Below are 12688 nucleotides of genomic sequence, written 5' to 3'. Positions count from 1 at the left end.
TTCTTTAACAGTAACTCTGTTACCCCCTCTCCTTTGTTTTGGTATGTGGTCAATTATTTGGAATCGTAGCTGGCTAACTGTATGTCCAGCATTGATAAAATGTGATGACACAGGTAGTGTCATGTCCTTACATCTGATGGAAGATTTATGGGCACTTATCCTATCCTTGATAGGGTTAATGGTCTCTCCCACATAGCCCCGCCCACATGGACATTTCAGAATATACACTACATAATCAGTATAGCATGTATATAAGCCTTTAATTTCACGTTTCTTGTTATCATTTATTTGTGCTATGTATTTCCCCTTAATCATGGAATTACATTGGGCACAGTTAAGGCAGGGGTATGATCCTTTGTTAGCTGTTGTAAGATAGTTTATGGTATCTTTCTTATTGGTACCTACATCAGATTTTACAACTAGGTCTCTAATATTTTTGACCCTCTTAAAGGAATTAATTGGTGGTTTTTTAAATTCCTCAATGTGTGGATTCGTTTTGTTCAATATATACCAATGTTTTTTAACAATTTTTGTGATATTATTACTAAATTGATTATATGTTGAAGAAAAAATAAGTTGTTTTTTATCAATCTGCTTTTTGTTTTTGCTTTTATTAGATGTTACATCATTTGGTTCTCTAGTTTTTAATTTAACTGTTTGTTCATTAGTGGTTATGACAGCTTGTGGGTAACCCCTATCTAAAAATTTCTTTCCCATTTGTTTTAATCTTACTTCTTGTAGATCTTTTTCTTTTACATTACGCACTGTTCTTATAAACTGACTCTTGGGGATGGCGTTAAATACCCTATCTGGGTGGTAGCTGTCAAAATGAAGCAATGTGTTACGATCTGTTGGTTTACAGTATAGATCCATTACTAAACAGTCATCTTTTTTGTATACCAAAGTATCAAGATAGCTTATTTTGAACTGTGAGTGGCTGATTGTGAATTGCAAACTTGTTGTACAATTGTTTAATTCCTCCACAAAGTTCTCAAGGGACTCCAATGTGTCCCCCCATATGCCAAATATATCATCTATGTAGCGTAGCCATATTTTACAGTGGCTTTGATATTCATTGTTTAAATAAACATATCTGTTTTCAAATTGGCTTACGAATATATTGGCATATGAGGGGGCCACATTGGAGCCCATGGCGGTTCCCTTCCTCTGTATATAATATGTGTCTTGGAACAAAAAATAGTTAAGATGTAATATTATATTCAACATATCTTCTATGAAATCACATTGAGCATTAGTATATATCTTATCTTTTTTGATAAGATCCAATACAGATTGAACTCCTGATTCGTGTGGAATTGAAGTGTATAGACTCACTATATCTAGTGTAAATAATATACAGTGAGGCCTCGGTTTACGAATTTAATTCGTTCTCCGGGTCGTTTCGTATTGCGAAAAATTCGTAAACCGAAACACGGTTTCCCATAGGAATGCATTGAAAATCAATTAATGCGTTCCGGAGGTCCGAAAAAATTCAAGTAAAGTGTCCAAAAAAGGCTCCAAAAGGCTCCAAAAGGCTTAACAACTTGCTGCAAATGGCTCCAATGTCTCCAAAAGGCTCCACAACTTGCTGCAAATGGCTCCAAAAGGCTTAACAACTTGCTGCAAATGGCTCCAAAAGGCTCAACAACTTGCTGCAAAATGGCTCCAAAACCTCTCCAACACCTCTACACTGGTACCCAAACTCATTAATTCAATCATACTTGAGTATGCAGGGGGCACAGGGGCCACTGGTTTCGTATTGCGAAAAATATTCGTAAACCGAGGGGGGCAAACCGGCATTTTGACCGGCATTTTGTTTCGTATTGCGAAAAAAATTCGTAAACCGAGTCAAATTTTCTTCAAATTTCGATTTCGTAAACCGAAATTTCGTATACCGAGTCGTGCGTAAACCGGGGCCTCACTGTATCCTTTTCACTTATTCTTACTTCATCTATTCTAGTCAGGAAGTCCCCTGTATCTTTTAGAAATGATTGCTGGCCTGCCGCTATTGGGTTCAAAATTTTATCTAGAAAAATTACTATGTTTGCAAAAACTGATTCCGTGCTTGCCACTATGGGTCTACCCGGTGGTTCCTTAAGATTTTTGTGAATTTTCGGGGTAGTATAAAATACAGGCGTAATGGGGTCTATTTTTATGAGAAATGTGGCTAAATTCTTAGTAATAACTTTATTTTCCTAAGCCTTGTCTATTACTGCCGTTATTTCTTTTTTGATGTCTGGTAAAGGGTCATGGTCTAATATAAGATATATTCCACCATCTGATAGTTGGGACAAAAAAAAAACATTGGTATATATTGAACAAAACGAATCCACACATTGAGGAATTTAAAAAACCACCAATTAATTCCTTTAAGAGGGTCAAAAATATTAGAGACCTAGTTGTAAAATCTGATGTAGGTACCAATAAGAAAGATACCATAAACTATCTTACAACAGCTAACAAAGGATCATACCCCTGCCTTAACTGTGCCCAATGTAATTCCATGATTAAGGGGAAATACATAGCACAAATAAATGATAACAAGAAACGTGAAATTAAAGGCTTATATACATGCTATACTGATTATGTAGTGTATATTCTGAAATGTCCATGTGGGCGGGGCTATGTGGGAGAGACCATTAACCCTATCAAGGATAGGATAAGTGCCCATAAATCTTCCATCAGATGTAAGGACATGACACTACCTGTGTCATCACATTTTATCAATGCTGGACATACAGTTAGCCAGCTACGATTCCAAATAATTGACCACATACCAAAACAAAGGAGAGGGGGTAACAGAGAGTTACTGTTAAAGAAAAGAGAGGTATGGTGGATACAGCATCTAAAAACACTCAGTCCGAATGGTCTAAACAAAGACTATGATCTTCATTTGTTTTTATAAGTATTAGTGTAAAATAGTTTTGAAACTTTGTATGATATGTTTTTAACAATGTGGGTTGTATCACATATGTTGTAACATAGTCTTGGGTTAAAATCACCAAACATAAACCTTGCATCATAAGAAAAATTGTAATTTAGATACAAAGATTATTCACTAATCATTCTGACCTGTTAGGGGTCAAAAATTCCAAAATGGCATTTTGATTATATGTAGGCAAATCAAGTTAATTGATACACAGGTGCTATAAAAGAAGGTGATTTTTCCCATAATCCATTGCATGACTAAGGGTCTGTGTTGACTCGAAACGTCGCTGTTTTTATCTTTGTCTGAAACCTCAATAAAGTGAAATTTTATATGAAGAAGTGCTGACGCTATCTTGCTTTTTCCATATCTATAAATGTGGGCTGGCAGACCCCACTCAGTGATCGTGCACTGCTGTAATCTGAAAAAAGGTTGCTGAAAAAATAGCATTAAGAAAGGTGCTGGACTTACCTGTTAAAGTTGTGTATATATATATATATATATATATATATATACACATATATATACAGGGAGTGCAGAATTATTAGGCAAGTTGTATTTTTGAGGATTAATTTTATTATTGAACAACAACCATGTTCTCAATGAACCCAAAAAACTCATTAATATCAAAGCTGAATAGTTTTGGAAGTAGTTTTTAGTTTGTTTTTAGTTATAGCTAATTTAGGGGGATATCTGTGTGTGCAGGTGACTATTACTGTGCATAATTATTAGGCAACTTAACAAAAAACAAATATATACCCATTTCAATTATTTATTTTTACCAGTGAAACCAATATAACGTCTCAACATTCACAAATATACATTTCTGACATTCAAAAACAAAACAAAAACAAATCATTGACCAATATAGCCTCCTTTCTTTGCAAGGACACTCAAAAGCCTGCCATCCATGGATTCTGTCAGTGTTTTGATCTGTTCACCATCAACATTGCGTGCAGCAGCAACCACAGCCTCCCAGACACTGTTCAGAGAGGTGTACTGTTTTCCCTCCTTGTAAATCTCACATTTGATGATGGACCACAGGTTCTCAATGGGGTTCAGATCAGGTGAACAAGGAGGCCATGTCATTAGATTTTCTTCTTTTATACCCTTTCATGCCAGCCACGCTGTGGAGTACTTGGACGCGTGTGATGGAGCATTGTCCTGCATGAAAATCATGTTTTTCTTGAAGGATGCAGACTTCTTCCTGTACCACTGCTTGAAGGTGTCTTCCAGAAACTGGCAGTAGGACTGGGAGTTGAGCTTGACTCCATCCTCAACCCGAAAAGGCCCCACAAGCTCATCTTTGATGATACCAGCCCAAACCAGTACTCCACCTCCACCTTGCTGGCGTCTGAGTCGGACTGGAGCTCTCTGCCCTTTACCAATCCAGCCACGGGCCCATCCATCTGGCCCATCAAGACTCACTCTCATTTCATCAGTCCATAAAACCTTAGAAAAATCAGTCTTGAGATATTTCTTGGCCCAGTCTTGACGTTTCAGCTTGTGTGTCTTGTTCAGTGGTGGTCGTCTTTCAGCCTTTCTTACCTTGGCCATGTCTCTGAGTATTGCACACCTTGTGCTTTTGGGCACTCCAGTGATGTTGCAGCTCTGAAATATGGCCAAACGGGTGGCAAGTGGCATCTTGGCAGCTGCACGCTTGACTTTTCTCAGTTCATGGGCAGTTATTTTGCGCCTTGGTTTTTCCACACGCTTCTTGCGACCCTGTTGACTATTTTGAATGAAACGCTTGATTGTTCGATGATTACGCTTCAGAAGCTTTGCAATTTTAAGAGTGCTGCATCCCTCTGCAAGATATCTCACTATTTTTGACTTTTCTGAGCCTGTCAAGTCCTTCTTTTGACCCATTTTGCCAAAGGAAAGGAAGTTGCCTAATAATTATGCACACCTGATATAGGGTGTTGATGTCATTAGACCACACCCCTTCTCATTACAGAGATGCACATCACCTAATATGCTTAATTGGTAGTAGGCTTTCGAGCCTATACAGCTTGGAGTAAGACAACATGCATAAAGAGGATGATGTGGTCAAAATACACACACATACATACATACACACACACACACACACACACACATGGCCAAAAGTATTGGCACCTTTCCATTTGTAAAGATAAACACAAAAAAGCCAGACTTGAGTTTGTCAAAATGTATGTTGACAAGCCACAGTCTCCTGGGAGAATGTTCATTGGACAGACGAGACAAAAACATAATTTATGCTTACCTGATAAATTCCTTTCTTCTGTAGTGTGATCAGTCCACGGGTCATCATTACTTCTGGGATATTACTCCTCCCCAACAGGAAGTGCAAGAGGATTCACCCAGCAGAGCTGCATATAGCTCCTCCCCTCTACGTCACTCCCAGTCATTCGACCAAGGACAAGCCAAGGGTGAAGTGGTGACTGGAGTATAAATTAAAAAATATTTACCTGCCTTAAAAACAGGGCGGGCCGTGGACTGATCACACTACAGAAGAAAGGAATTTATCAGGTAAGCATAAATTATGTTTTCTTCTGTTAAGTGTGATCAGTCCACGGGTCATCATTACTTCTGGGATACCAATACCAAAGCAAAAGTACACGGATGACGGGAGGGATAGGCAGGCTCTTTATACAGAAGGAACCACTGCCTGAAGAACCTTTCTCCCAAAAATAGCCTCCGATGAAGCAAAAGTGTCAAATTTGTAAAATTTGGAAAAAGTATGAAGCGAAGACCAAGTTGCAGCCTTGCAAATCTGTTCAACAGAGGCCTCATTCTTGAAGGCCCAAGTGGAAGCCACAGCTCTAGTAGAATGAGCTGTAATTCTTTCAGGAGGCTGCTGTCCAGCAGTCTCATAAGCTAAACGAATTATGCTACGAAGCCAAAAAGAAAGAGAGGTAGCGGAAGCTTTTTGACCTCTCCTCTGCCCAGAGTAAATGACAAACAGAGAAGACGTTTGTCGAAATTCCTTAGTTGCCTGTAAGTAAAATTTTAGAGCACGGACTACATCCAGGTTGTGCAGTAGACGTTCCTTCTTTGAAGAAGGATTTGGGCATAAAGAAGGAACAACAATCTCTTGATTGATATTCCTGTTAGTAACTACCTTAGGTAAGAACCCAGGTTTAGTACGCAGGACTACCTTATCCGAATGAAAAATCAAATAAGGAGAATCACAATGTAAGGCTGATAATTCAGAGACTCTTCGAGCCGAGGAAATAGCCATTAAAAATAGAACTTTCCAAGATAACAACTTTATATCAATGGAATGAAGGGGTTAAAACGGAACGCCCTGTAAAACATTAAGAACAAGGTTTAAACTCCATGGTGGAGCAACAGTTTTAAACACAGGCTTAATCCTGGCCAAAGCCTGACAAAAAGCCTGGACGTCAGGAACTTCTGACAGACGTTTGTGTAACAGAATGGACAGAGCTGAGATCTGTCCCTTTAATGAACTAGCAGATAAACCCTTTTCTAAACCTTCTTGTAGAAAAGACAATATCCTAGGAATCCTAACCTTACTCCAAGAGTAACCTTTGGATTCACACCAATATAGGTATTTACGCCATATCTTATGGTAAATCTTTCTGGTAACAGGTTTCCTAGCCTGTATTAAGGTATCAATAACTGACTCAGAAAACCCACGTCTTGATAAAATCAAGCGTTCAATTTCCAAGCAGTCAGCTTCAGAGAAGTTAGATTTTGATGTTTGAAGGGACCCTGTATCAGAAGGTCCTGTTTCAGAGGTAGAGACCAAGGTGGACCAAGGTAGAGACGCAGGTGCTATTAGAATCACTGATGCTCTCTCTTGTTTGATTCTGGCAATCAATCGAGGAAGCAACGGGAAGGGTGGAAACACGTAAGCCATCCTGAAGTCCCAAGGTGCTGTCAGAGCATCTATCAGGACTGCTCCTGGATCCCTGGATCTGGACCCGTAACGAGGAAGCTTGGCGTTCTGTCGAGACGCCATGAGATCTATCTCTGGTTTGCCCCAACGTCGAAGTATTTGGGCAAAGACCTCCGGATGAAGTTCCCACTCCCCCGGATGAAAAGTCTGACGACTTAAGAAATCCGCCTCCCAGTTCTCCACTCCCGGGATGTGGATTGCTGACAGGTGGCAAGAGTGAGACTCTGCCCAGCGAATTATCTTTGATACTTCCATCATAGCTAGGGAGCTTCTTGTCCCTCCCTGATGGTTGATGTAAGCTACAGTCGTGATGTTGTCCGACTGAAACCTGATGAACCCCCGAGTTGTCAACTGGGGCCAAGCCAGGAGGGCATTGAGAACTGCTCTCAATTCCAGAATGTTTATTGGCAGGAGACTCTCCTCCTGACTCCATTGTCCCTGAGCCTTCAGAGAATTCCAGACGGCACCCCAACCTAGAAGGCTGGCGTCTGTTGTTACAATTGTCCAGTCTGGTCTGCTGAATGGCATCCCCCTGGACAGATGTGGCCGAGAAAGCCACCATAGAAGAGAATTTCTGGTCTCTTGATCCAGATTCAGAGAAGGGGATAAGTCTGAGTAATCCCCATTCCACTGACTTAGCATGCACAGTTGCAGTGGTCTGAGGTGTAAGCGTGCAAAGGGTACTATGTCCATTGCCGCTACCATTAAGCCGATTACCTCCATGCATTGAGCCACTGACGGGTGTTGAATGGAATGAAGGGTGCGGCAAGCACTTTGAAGTCTTGTTAGCCTGTCCTCTGTCAGGTAAATCTTCATTTCTACAGAATCTATAAGAGTCCCCAGGAAGGGAACTCTTGTGAGTGGAACGAGTGAACTTTTCTTTTCGTTCACCTTCCATCCATGTGACCTTAGAAATGCCAGCACTAACTCTGAATGAGACTTGGCAGTTTGAAAGCTTGAAGCTTGTATCAGAATGTCGTCTAGGTATGGAGCTACCGAGATTCCCCGCGGTCTTAGTACCGCCAGAAGAGCACCCAGAACCTTTGTGAAGATTCTTGGAGCTGTAGCCAATCCGAATGGAAGAGCCACAAACTGGTAATGCCTGTCTAGGAAGGCAAACCTTAGGTACCGATAATGATCTTTGTGAATCGGTATGTGAAGGTAAGCATCTTTTAAATCTACAGTGGTCATGTACTGACCCTCTTGGATCATAGGTAAAATTGTCCGAATAGTCTCCATCTTGAACGATGGAACTCTTAGGAATTTGTTTAGGATCTTTAAGTCCAGGATTGGTCTGAAAGTTCCCTCTTTTTTGGGAACCACAAACAGATTTGAGTAAAACCCCTGTCCCTGTTCCGATCGTGGAACTGGATGGATTACTCCCATTAACAAGAGCTCTTGTACGCAGCGTAGAAACGCCTCTTTCTTTGTCTGGATTGTTGACAATCTTGACAGATGAAATCTCTCTCTTGGAGGAGAGTATTTGAAGTCCAGAAGGTATCCCTGAGATATTATCTCTAGCGCCCAGGGATCCTGAACATCTCTTGCCCAAGCCTGGGCGAAGAGAGAAAGTCTGCCCCCCACTAGATCCGATCCCGGATCGGGGGCCCTCAATTCATGCTGTTTTAGGGGCAGCAGCAGGTTTCCTAGTCTGCTTTCCCTTGTTCCAGGACTGGTTAGGTTTCCAGCCTTGTCTGTAGCGAGCAACAGCTCCTTCCTGTTTTGGTGCAGAGGAAGTTGATGCTGCTCCTGCTTTGAAATTACGAAAGGAACGAAAATTAGACTGTCTAGTCTTGGCTTTGGCTTTGTCCTGAGGCAGGGCATGGCCTTTACCTCCTGTAATGTCAGCGATAATCTCTTTCAACCCGGGCCCGAATAAGGTCTGCCCTTTGAAAGGTATATTAAGCAATTTAGACTTAGAAGTAACATCAGCTGACCAGGATTTTAGCCACAGCGCCCTGCGTGCCTGAATGGCGAATCCTGAAATCTTCGCCGTAAGTTTAGTAAGATGTACTACGGCCTCCGAAATGAATGAATTAGCTAGTTTAAGGACTCTAAGCCTGTTCGTAATGTCGTCCAGAATAGCTGAACCAATGTTCTCTTCCAGAGACTCAATCCAGAATGCCGCTGCAGCCGTGATCGGCGCAATGCATGCAAGGGGTTGCAATATAAAACCTTGTTGAACAAACATTTTCTTAAGGTAACCCTCTAATTTTTTATCCATTGGATCTGAAAAAGCACAGCTATCCTCCACCGGGATAGTGGTACGCTTAGCTAAGGTAGAAACTGCTCCCTCCACCTTAGGGACCGTTTGCCATAAGTCCCTTGTGGTGGCGTCTATTGGAAACATTTTTCTAAATATCGGAGGGGGTGAGAACGGCACACCGGGTCTATCCCACTCCTTAGTAACAATTTCAGTAAGTCTCTTAGGTATAGGAAAAACCTCAGTACTCGTCGGTACCGCAAAATATTTATCCAACCTACACATTTTCTCTGGTATTGCAACTGTGTTACAATCATTCAGAGCCGCTAACACCTCCCCTAGTAATACACGGAGGTTTTCCAGTTTAAATTTAAAATTTGAAATATCTGAATCCAGTCTGTTTGGATCAGAACCGTCACCCACAGAATGAAGCTCTCCGTCCTCATGTTCTGCCACCTGTGACGCAGTGTCTGACATGGCCCTAATATTATCAGCGCACTCTGTTCTCACCCCAGAGTGATCACGCTTACCTCTTAGCTCTGGTAATTTAGCCAAAACCTCAGTCATAACAGTAGCCATATCCTGTAATGTGATTTGTAATGGCCGCCCAGATGTACTCGGCGCTACAATATCACGCACCTCCCTCTGAGCGGGAGATGTAGGTACTGACACGTGAGGCGAGTTAGTCGGCATAACTCTCCCCTCGTTGTTTGGTGAAATTTGTTCAATTTGTACAGATTGACTTTTATTTAAAGTAGCATCAATACAGTTAGTACATAAATTTCTATTGGGCTCCACTTTGGCATTGCAACAAATGACACAGGTATCATCCTCTGAATCAGACATGTTTAACACACTAGCAAATAAACTTGTAACTTGGAAATACAATTCAATTAGAATAATATTAAAACGTACTGTGCCTTTAAGAAGAACAGAAGATCTATGACAGTTGAAAATTAATAAATTGAAACAGTTATAGCCTCAATCCTTGTAAATAACACAACTTTAGCAAAGGTTTAATCCCATTAGCAAAGATAACAAATTCTGAAAGCAGGAAACAAATTACAGAATAAACGTTTTTTATCTCAGTCAAACTATAATTCTCACAGCTCTGCTGAGAGAAATTACCTCCCTCAAAATAAGTTTTGAAGACCCCTGAGCTCTGTAGAGATGAACCGGATCATGCAGGGAATACAATGAGTTGCTGACTGAAATATTTGATGTGTAGTAAAAGCGCCAAAAAACGGCCCCTCCCCCTCACACACAGCAGTGAGGGAGAACAGAAACTGTCAGAAAACAGATTAAGCAACTGCCAAGTGGAAAAATAGTGCCCAAACATTTATTCACTCAGTACCTCAGTAAATGAAAACGATTTTACATTCCAGCAAAAACGTTAAACATAATCTCTAGTTATTAAACAGCTTTATGTATTTCTTACAGTGTAATTCTAGTGAAGTACCATTCCCCAGAATACTGAAGTGTAAAGTATACATACATGACATTATATCGGTATGGCAGGATTTTCTCATCAATTCCATTGTCAGAAAATAAAAACTGCTACATACCTCTATGCAGATTCATCTGCCCGCTGTCCCCTGATCTGAAGTTTACCTCTCCTCAGATGGCCGAGAAACAGCAATATGATCTTAACTACTCCGGCTAAAATCATAACAAAAACTCTGGTAGATTCTTCTTCAAACTCTGCCAGAGAGATAATAACACACTCCGGTGCTATTTTAAAATAACAAACTTTTGATTGAAGATATAAAACTAAGTATAATCACCATAGTCCTCTCACACATCCTATCTAGTCGTTGGGTGCAAGAGAATGACTGGGAGTGACGTAGAGGGGAGGAGCTATATGCAGCTCTGCTGGGTGAATCCTCTTGCACTTCCTGTTGGGGAGGAGTAATATCCCAGAAGTAATGATGACCCGTGGACTGATCACACTTAACAGAAGAAAGTAGACCTTCTTGGCAAATCCTAACAACGCCATGTTTTCAAAAAGAAAAATTTAGTCAAAAAGCACCCAAGAATAAAAGAGAAGAAAACATTGGACTATTCTGAAGTGGCCTTCTGTGAGTCCAGATTTGAATCCCAGCAAAAATCTGTGGAAAGAGCTAAAAAACTTGAGGACTATTTATTATTCAATGCTGAAGAAAAAAAATCAAAATACAGAGATGGACCCCTTCTAAATAGCAAATATGTTGCATACATTTAGATTTGAGGTAGATCCCAGTCTAGCTGAAATAAAAAAAAAAAATCACAACGTTTATCTATAGAAATCTACATTAACTTTAATGTAGACGTTTTTTGCTCATTTATACATATTTTTCAATTATTAAACGGTTTTATGGTAGCAGTCTGAGCAGCCCTTTGTTATTTTAAATCTGTGGAGTAGGACCAGTATAGATTCACAGGATATATCTAATAAATATGACAACTTCAAAGGCTTTCATGAATCAAGCAATACATATGGTTTGTTTTAAAAAAAAAAAAAAAAAAAAAAAAAAAAAGCAGTTTTCAATGATGGCTTAGCAGAAAGCTACTTAATGGGACATTGTAAATTATAACATTTCATTTTTAAATTAAAATTCATCACCTCATAGGACCCATAGAGGACTAACATGTTTCATTAGGAAAATTAACTCCTCAACCCTTAGTGCAACTTTCTAATCATGCAGAGAAAATTCAGAGAAGGGTTAATGCTGAGGCGGAAAGGGACGCGTATATCAGCTAGCCTGTGGCAGGGCGAAATTACCCGCAGGTAATCACTATTGCACACGAGCACTAAATCCCGCCCCCTGCCCGCGCACAGCCAATTACGCGCGGGCAGAAGCTGTCAATCTCCTCGGTCGGACTAGACCGCAGAGATTGAATTTCGCCACCTTAGAGGTGGCGAAGAGGTTAGGGAAGCGGCGGTCTGGTGACCGCTGCTTGTTAAATTACGGCGAGCAAGTTCTCGTGAGAACTTGCAGCCGTAGGGCTTTGATAAATCAAGCCCTAAAGAGGGAGTAGAACTTTTGACCAGATCTAAACCAATTCTAGCGAGGCATGTGATTGTTCACTTATAGAGCTGAAGAAGATTTGCACATTAGTCAGTTCACGAATCGGACCTTAAAGGTGAGTTATATGTGTTGTTAGTTTCAGGCCTTAATATCAACCTTTTTTATTTCCCATGCCAAAAAAAATTATGTTATTACATTTAAAATAGTGTTCTTTCATACAAATTATTGAATTGCTTATAGAGTTTACAGTGTATAAAACCTCAGCCATTTAAAACCACATAACTGAGCAGCAATACAAATCTGCTAGCCAGTAATAACGGTAGGTGTCATAAGGTGAGAAGATTAAGGATAAGAGAGAGAAACAAGAATATATAAAAAATAAAATAAGAGCTAAACTGATCCACTACAAATGTTAAAGATGTAATAATGATTGTGAAAAAAAATAAAAAATTAAAAAAAAAATACAAAATGTTATACAGTATTTTATACATTAATTTATTTTTTATATTTGCAAACCTTTCAGTTCACAATGCAATTTTACTTGGAAATGTATTAATTGTCTGCTGTATTGGGTGAATAAATATGTAATATTTCAAATGAATTATAACCCAACTGAATAGTTATCAGCTCAGGTCACAAAATTAAAG

At 40.0% G+C, this 12688-nt stretch overlaps 1 protein-coding gene across 2 annotated transcripts in view; it reads right to left on the bottom strand.

The window, feature by feature from the left end:
• Positions 1-12688, bottom strand: part of LOC128649286 (guanine nucleotide-binding protein G(q) subunit alpha) — a 466803-nt gene that overhangs the window by 424367 nt on the left and 29748 nt on the right. The window lies entirely within an intron of this gene.

The sequence above is a fragment of the Bombina bombina genome, chromosome 2 (genome assembly GCF_027579735.1).
Source record: "Bombina bombina isolate aBomBom1 chromosome 2, aBomBom1.pri, whole genome shotgun sequence".
Classification (NCBI taxonomy): domain Eukaryota; kingdom Metazoa; phylum Chordata; class Amphibia; order Anura; family Bombinatoridae; genus Bombina; species Bombina bombina.
The sequence above is the reverse complement of the archived record's forward strand: the minus strand, read 5'-3'. Positions and strand labels throughout refer to the sequence as shown.